We start from the raw sequence: 9117 nt of genomic DNA, 5'->3' as shown, positions 1-9117 counted from the left end.
GATAGACTTTCTATTATATTTGATAAATCATTCATGTGTAAATCGTTCCTCTTCTACTCATGTATGTTTCATATTTTTTATTTAAGGTTGCACAATTTGTGGGTATGAAATGGTGAATCTAACAATATAATCAAACAGATTAAATATGGCATCATATTCTTACACTTATTTCTTTTTTAAAAATGATATTGCATAGGCTTGTACTATATACAAAATTGATTCTATTTAACGGTGGTTATTTGGTTCATGCTACTAACGAAGTTTGATTTTGTTTTTCGTTTGTGTAGGATTGCAGCCTTTATCCTCACTTCCTTAGTTAAATATGTTTTTACCATGTAGTATTTTGGTTTTTTCCTTCAGAAATTTCATGACAAACCACGATAAGACATTATTATATGATTTAATGACATAGATAAAAATAAAGAGTTTAATTAGTATATTATGTCAGTGTACATTTATTTTATACATATATTTAATGATTTGTTGTCACGTCAACTAATGAATATGAAAACTATTTTGAAATTGTAATCATAATAATTAAAAAAATGATATTCTTCATCGACATTATAAACGTTTTCTTTTACTAAATGTTGGTTTGGTATAACATAAAATAGTACAGTTTTTTTTTTAATAACAATCAGACCAATTTCAAATTAGCATAAAAATTCTAATTTTGTTCAATTAAATTTACAAACTTTGAAGTCTCCCCAACATCCCAAACACATACAAAATTGGGCGACTTAAGAAAAAAATCGATTAAATTTAGTATTAATTGTCATTATCCCCATTTTCTTTAGCGTACAATACTTAAAAAAGGAAGAAAATATACTAACAATTACTCTAATGATTTTAATTTTTGATTTTGGTTTAAATGATTTTGTTATTTTCCTTTATGTTTATTTAAGATATTTTGAAGGTCAACACTACGTACCCCTGGACATTTTTTTTGGCTGTACCCGTGGAATTTGATTGAACATGTACCCCTCTTTTTAGGTCCGTCTGTCCGCTTTTTCCAATATTTACTTAAAAAAAATCTAAAGATATGAATATGAATAATTAATAGTAATCTATACCTATCAAAGGTAACATTGTTTCGGAACACAGAAAATCAATTAGTTGATATTTTTACAAAACCTTTAGCAGAAAACCGTTTTTATTTATTAAAGAAAAATTAAATATAATAAAAAAAATCCATGCATAAATTAGTTTTTTTAATAAAAGGCAAAAAAAATTCATGAGTTATAAATTGCCGTTATTCTCTTTTCTTTAAAAAAAAAAAACTGTCCATTATTCTCTTTGATCTCATCTCCTAAAATAAAGGAACTTAGTTATTTTTCTCTTAATTACTTCCATCCATCGTGTGTGTGTGATTATTAGTGGCTAATGTTTTTTTTAATGGGAAATGTTAACCGGTGCCCCAGGGCACTGGTTAAGGGTCAAATATAGTAGGATTTGCATTGAGAGATGTGTAATCAATGCATTAAAAGCTGAAAAAGTATATTTTTTAGGCTTAATTACCTTTTTTGTCCTCTAACTATTTAATTAGTATCGGTTTGGTCCTCTAACTAAAATTTGATTTATTTTGGTCCCTTAACTTTCTCTTTTGAATTATTTTTGTCCCTTAACTTTCTCACCGTTACTACATTTGGTCCTTTCTGTTAGTTTTTGGTCCTCTAACTTTATTTATTAGTATCATTTTGGTCCTCTAACTATATTTATTAATATCATTTTGGTCATATACCTGATTAATTATTATGATTAAATAGTGACTGATATTATTAGTAACTGTTATGGTTCATATGTATGTGTGAAACAGGAGGTCTGGTACCCACATAACACAATCCCTAACATTTATTTGAATAAAACTAACAGAAAGGACTAATGTAGTAACTGTGAGAAACTTAGAGGACCGAAATAAATCAAATTTTAGTTAGAGGACCAAACTGATACTAATTAAATAGTTAGAGGACAAAAAAGGTAATTAAGCCTATTTTTTATTTAAAATTTTCTCTTTTGCCTTCCTTAACCAGTGCCCGGGGGCACTGGTTAACATGACCCTTTTTTTTAATAACTACCATCAAGTAAGGGTATTTTGAGATTTAAAAAAAAGGCCACACCAAAGTAATGTTTTGCCTTTATAGATAGTATAGATAATACTTACCCTTTTTTCTTTGCCAGGATTAGTTTTTTCATCATATCATTATTTTCGATTTTTTTTTTCGGTCGAAAATATTTTTGATCTTAAAGAGGTGTAATTGTTTTGAAGGATTTGATAAACTTGTTCGTTTACTAACTATACACGTAAAAAAAAAGCAACTACTTTTCGAAAAGGTCAATATTATTTCAAACAATTGTAAATTTTAATCAATTGGGTTTAAGTGATTAATGAGCCCCAACAAAAAAACGAGTTATTCAATAGAACTTGAGTCGATTATTTGGAGAAACAATTCATTAACAGACTTTAATTTATCTTCCGAACTCTGAATTACCCGGGTCCTTTTCTCTTAGAAACCAAAGAGTTAACCCCAACAAAAAAAAACCACAATAGATTTTTTTCAAGTATATTTTCAGAGAAATCTATGAATAACAAAACTATATCTAATTAGTCCCCTAAAAACTAAACTATAGCTAATTAGCGGTAGTTCCTTTCCTTACAAATCAAACTTGCAGCGGCAAAGCTGTCCAATTTTGTACGGGGTCAATATATTAAATTTAACTCATAAGGAAAAAAACACAATAATTTTACTTATATAAAATGTAAATTAAAGTAACACAAAAAATATAAAAACTAACGATAGCTATTTATTAAAAAAAAAAGAAGAAGAGTTAAAGAACACTTCAAAGAATCAAATTTATCTATAATTGACTTTGTTTATACTTACAATAACTAAGTAATCTTATTTTTTTACTTTTATCTTTACAATTTTTATTGCTAACAATGTTGTCTTTTTAGCTGCTTAAGATATCGAAAATGTCAAAACAAGACCAAAAAAAAAAATTATTAAACAAATTCCTTAAAAAAAATCTACTAAACAAATGATAATCTTTTGAGTATTTTATTTATCTTAACGTTACACAAATATACTAATCTGGAGTAGCTAAACATATTTTATTGGGGTAGTTAAACATACCATACTCATACCAATATAAATAAAAAATGATTTTTGGGGTAGCCAAAGCTACCCCTCTCCAGCACATAGCTACGCCCCTGCAAACGTGATTCCTCCATTTTTTTTTTAACCAATTGTATCCTCCGCGTGTAAATGTGAAGATTAATTTATATACTTAAAGGGATTGACCTCACCCAACAAATATTCTTTCGAATAAAGTAATTTAAGATTTTGTTTACTATTTAAAATTAAATATAATACTTACTTTTTGTCATGCTTGGATTTTAAAACAACTAAATGAAATTGTACATACATAGTATATAACTACGATTTTGAACAACTAAATGATTTTTCAAATAACACTTCTCTTTCTTAATATCTACGAGGCCACGACTTAACTTAAGATAATAAACTACACGTCGTACTATTTTGAATTTGCTTATGAGTCAAATTTGTCTAGCTATTTTTACAAGATATATTGAAATACGGCATCATGACTGACCTTGTTTCATATCAACTAATTTTTGATAAGCCAATATTTTGGTCCCCGGAAATATAATTTGTCGTCACATTGATACCTAAATGTATCAGAATTGCAAACACATTCACAAGTATCTTTTGGATTAACCATTACAGTCATCAAATATATTTTTAGCCGTTAATTTAGTCACTGAATATGTTTTTTGTTGGTCAATTTAGTTCTTAGCATTACTAACAAAAATGACCCTAGGTAGATTTCCTTTCTATTTCTCTTGAATTAATGTCTTTCTACCTCTTTGAAGTATTGAAATGTCCTTGAACTATTATTTCATGTGCATGGGTGTATAAGTTGAATAACCATAACAATCTCTTTATAGTATACATTGATTATATTATCCTTGATGAAGTAGGATAGTTCAACTAGTTTTAACTAAGGAATAAACAGTTGGAGGTCATCGGTTCAAACTCGAACGAAGTAGAAAAAAGTAATCTAACACCTAATTATTGACATTGGTCATTTCAAATAAAAAAAATTCGTATAGTTTACAAATAAAATAAAATAGTATAGAAGTGATGGAAATGAAAGATGGTAATTAATGATGTTTGAATCCATGAACTTCTTTTTAAAACCAAAGAAACTTGTATTATTTCATTAATAAAAAACAATTGAATACGAGGAGCATAATACAAATATTGGCGATTAGCATAAGAACTATATTCACTTGTCTCCTAGCAAATTTTTGAAGTTCATCAAAAGTACCTTAACATTGAAATGGTTCGTTGAGACACTCAAGAATTGCGATAAACATGGCAGATACATAACGTCTTAAAATTGTTGGAATATGTCTTGAACACTTAAATTGTTGATGTATATGTCGAACACTTGAAATCATTTTTGCAAAAATTCAAACTTTAAAGCACACAATAATGGTGTATGCTTCTATTTAGTAGGTACATTAGTTGATCACAATTATTAGGAGCTGGTTTTGTTTTTAGTTGGATGCATTAGTCCTAAGTTTTGTGATTGACTCATGTTTTTGTTAAAATTTGTTACCGATTGGTATTCTTTTAAACTAGAGGTGTTGGCTGTTATCCAATTTATAATTGTGAGAAGATATCAAATGTCATTGATGGTTGATAATTATTTGAACATGTGTTTGGCTATACGCACTTCCTATATTTTTCTTATTTGGATTATGTTTCAATCTTTTCCAATCGTACATCCTTGCTTTCTTAATCTTCTTGGTTTACTTTGTCCATAAGATTTGTGTTGATAATTTCAATGTCGGATGCAAATTCTACAACATTATGTGTTGGAATTGTCATTGTTTGTGGTTCATTTGCAGATTGCTACGTTTTGCAAGCTTATTGGTCTAGATGACAGGACTGCTGCTATCTGTAAGTAACTATGTTAATATTGTTAATTAATCTTAATTGGACTTATTATCAAAAATATTGGTACATGTGTTGAGTGCTTGTCAAAAATATTGGTAAGTATGTTGATATTATAAAAGTATACACTCACAAAAGTGTGTTAAATATTTTGCAATGTGAATGTTTGAGTGGTGGGATTTTATTGTGTTTTATTTGTTTATTTTATACCAACACAAACACTTTGACACTAGTAAAAATTTGAAGAAAAAAAAATGAATTAATTGTATTTACTCACATGTGACGGAGTCAGATACATATACATGTTTGACGTTGACACGCCATTCATCGAAAGTGTTGGTGCTACATTTTCTTGTTTTCAATTATTAAGTATTTATCCAATTGTTTACTTTTATACCATTTTTATGTTATTGTCTCTTATTTGCATTTGCGAAAACCGTTGAAAGAGATGTTGCATTTGCTGTGATATATGGATACATTATTAGATAATTGTTTTGGTTGGTCATAATGACAAACTTTAGATATACATGAAACATATGTTTGTAAAATCTTGATTGAAGCTCAACCTAGCTTTGTTTTGGTCATTATAGCTATACGGGGAATGATGATATGAATTTGTCATGGGTTGTTTTATTGCTTGAAGTTCTTATATCACGATATGACATCTTGATCAATTTTTTGAGGGATGATTCTTTTGTTAAACTTGCACTGCAAACGTAAAGTAGTGAAAACTCAAGTCAAAAAATGTGTAATGCTCGTTTTCATAAAAATCTCAAGTTTACAAAAGAGTTTTAACATAAAACCTATATTTGGTTATAAAGATAGTTTAATTTCATATGATTTTCTTCTACTCTTCATTTTTTTTTGTGTTCGTGTGAATTGTTGTTTCACTTTTCTGTCTACTTGGTATTTTATGCTCTCACCTACTGTTGTTCACTACATTTTATTCCATTGATGTTACAAAAGTATACACTTACAAAAATATGTTAAGTGTTGTTCTACTACAAAAATATACACTTCCATTAATCTTATTTAAACTTATCCCCTTAATGTAAATGTGTTGTCAAAAAACTCATGTAGTTCATAAGTATTATATTATGCAGTATGTTAACTCCTTTTTTGTTGTTTTTTGTTTTGTTTTGTTTTTCCTTTTAATATAATAATATTGATTGCAATAAAATAAAATATTTTATCTTAATTTCTATTTGGTTATGATTATTTGCAATTTCTAATTAATGAATATCTTGGTCAAGTGCAATTGTTGTATCTCTAATTTCTTTAACAGTTGTCCGTTTTCCATTTTTTTATGTGAAAACTAGGATGCAGAATAAGAAACCTGATACCGAAGGAAACTATCCTTATACCACTTATGATGATTGTGCTTTCAAAATCTTTAAAGAAGAAGGCCCCTTTATATTTTACATTGCATTCCTTACCGTTGTGCTAGGATTGTTCACCGTGGCTTGGTATTATTCTTTTGCATATTTTTCTAATTACTATTGCTATTGTAGCTATTATCTCTAATGCTACTTATATTATTTTTATTTTTATTATTATTATTGAGGCTATTCTCAAATTTATATTTCTGCAAATATAAACACAAAAAATCTGCAATAGGTGAAGTGCAAACAATGAAAGTTGTTTTGCATATAAAGTAAAAATTTATTTAATAGACACACTACAATGATGTTTATATATTGAAAATAATCATGAGTTTCCAATATTTTATCATATCGACTTTCTCATATATGCATATAAAATTTGTTTCTACATAATATATAAACATTTAAAATCTGCAACGGGAGCGTTGCAAACATTGAACATTGTTTTGCATATAAATTAAAAATTTAATTAATAGAAACACTGCATTAATGTTGATATTTTTAAAATAGTCACATGTTATCAAAATTTTATCATACCGACTATCACGTACCAGCACATAAAAATTTTCTTCTACATATATAAGCATATAAAATCCTCAACGAGTGAGGTTTAAATATTTAATAGTGTTTTAAATATAAAATAAAAATTTATTTAATAGACACACTGCATTAATGGTTATATTTCAAAAATAATAATGAGTTTCCAATAATTTATCATACCGACTTTCTCATATATGTATATAAAGATTTGTTTATGTAGATATAAACATTTAAAATCTGCAACGGGAGCGGTGCAAACATTGAGCGGTGTTTTGCATATAAAATAAAAATCTTATAAAAACACTGCAATAATGTTGATATTTTGAAAATATTTACTAGTTTTCAAAATTTTATCATATCGACTATCACATATTGGTATATAAAAAATTTCTTCTGCATATATAAACATATAAAATCCTCAACAAGTGCGGTTTAAATATTTAACGGTGTTTAAAATATAAAATAAGAATTTATTTTAGACACACTACTTAATGTTGATATTTTGAAAATAGTCACGATTTTCCAAAATTTTATCATATCGACTTTCTCATATATCTATATACAAATTTGTTTATATATAAGTATATAAAATCTACAACGGGTGTGATGCAAACATTGAAAAATCTTTTGCATATAAAATAAAAAGTTATTCAATAGAAACATTACATTAATTTTGATTTTGAAAATAACCATGAGTTTTCAAAATTTTATCATATTGAATTTCTCATATATGTATATAAAAATTTGTTTATCCAGATATAAGTACATAAAATCTACAACGGGTGCCATGCAAACAATGAACAACAGTTTGCATATAAAATAAAATGTTATTTAATAGAAACACTACATTGGGTTTGATTTGTAAAATAATCAGAGTTTTCAAAATTTTATCTATCAACTTGCTCATATATCTACTTTTTTTTTTTGCATATATAAACAAATTTTTGTATATATAAGAGAAAAATATTTAATAGAAACATTACATTAATACTCATAATTTTCATTTAATATCTATAAACATTTTACAACATTAACAATTTAATTATTTTTATATAATTATCGCAATGTTATGTGACCCGTGCGAAAACACGAGTCTTTTACCAGTGACATATGATTGACAATGATTCGCTTAAGTTTTTTTTTTTTTTTGTTAACCCTTCTATTCCATGGGAAAAGGCTTGATAATTTGGAGTGAATCAAACTCAGTTTTTACTAATAATTCGTTTTTTTGTTGAAACTCGTTAATCATTTCAGACCAATTTAATGTTTCATTACCATTTATTTCATTTATTAAATTAAAAGGAATGACTAAGATTAAAACATAACTTAAGTAACGAAGCAATTGGTCTCAATTATCAGATGAAGCTCTCTTATTGGTTTCTTATGTTACAAAAGTTATTTCAGGATAAAAATTTGTTGTTTTGTGATTAATTGATTATGAGATTGGTTAATTAAAAATTTGACACGTTGCCTAAACAATGAGTTGAAAAGATCTAATATAAAGAGAAAGATAAAGACAGATTTCAAACACATTCACAAGTGTCTCTTTCATTAGTCATCAAGGTCCTTCAATCTATTTTAAAATAGTTAATTTAGTCATGAAATATGATTTGTGTTGATCAATTTAGTCCGCAAAATTACTAACAAAGAGGCACTAAGGATATGTTTGCAATTATACATTTAGAACTATATTAATAACAACACCTCACACGTTTAGAGAGATGTTTGCCCTATTAATTTCTAAGCATGTGCTATGCAATATCCAAATTGTCTACAACACAACACTAACAAGTTTTGAAAATTGCTGGATACACATGTTGTTTGACTGAGAAACACAAGTAAATTATTCAAATACCCCTCGGTAGTTAAGTGTCGAGGAAATAGAAAACCTGAAACTTGCAGTAAACCTGAAACTTGTTAAGGTTTCCTCAGCAGTTAACTGCAGCCGGTTTCTTCAGAATTCGGCAGTTAACTACCGAAGGGTATTTGGGTAATTTACTTGTGTTTCTCAGCCAATGCATATGTGTCAACAGCAATTTTCACAAGTTTTTGGCAACAAACGAGTAATCAAGTTAAATTTTTTTTTTTTTTTGTCAGGTAGTCTAGTGGCTAGAATTCACCTTATAAGGTTTTTGCCAACAAACAAGTAATCAAGTTAAATTTTTTTTTTTGTCAGGTAGTCTAGTGGCTAGAATTCACCTTATAAGGTGAAT

The sequence above is a fragment of the Medicago sativa genome, chromosome 4, assembly GCF_051527215.1.
Source record: "Medicago sativa cultivar Bolivia chromosome 4, Bolivia_mono, whole genome shotgun sequence".
Lineage (NCBI taxonomy): Eukaryota > Viridiplantae > Streptophyta > Magnoliopsida > Fabales > Fabaceae > Medicago > Medicago sativa.
Note: the sequence above shows the minus strand (reverse complement) of the source record.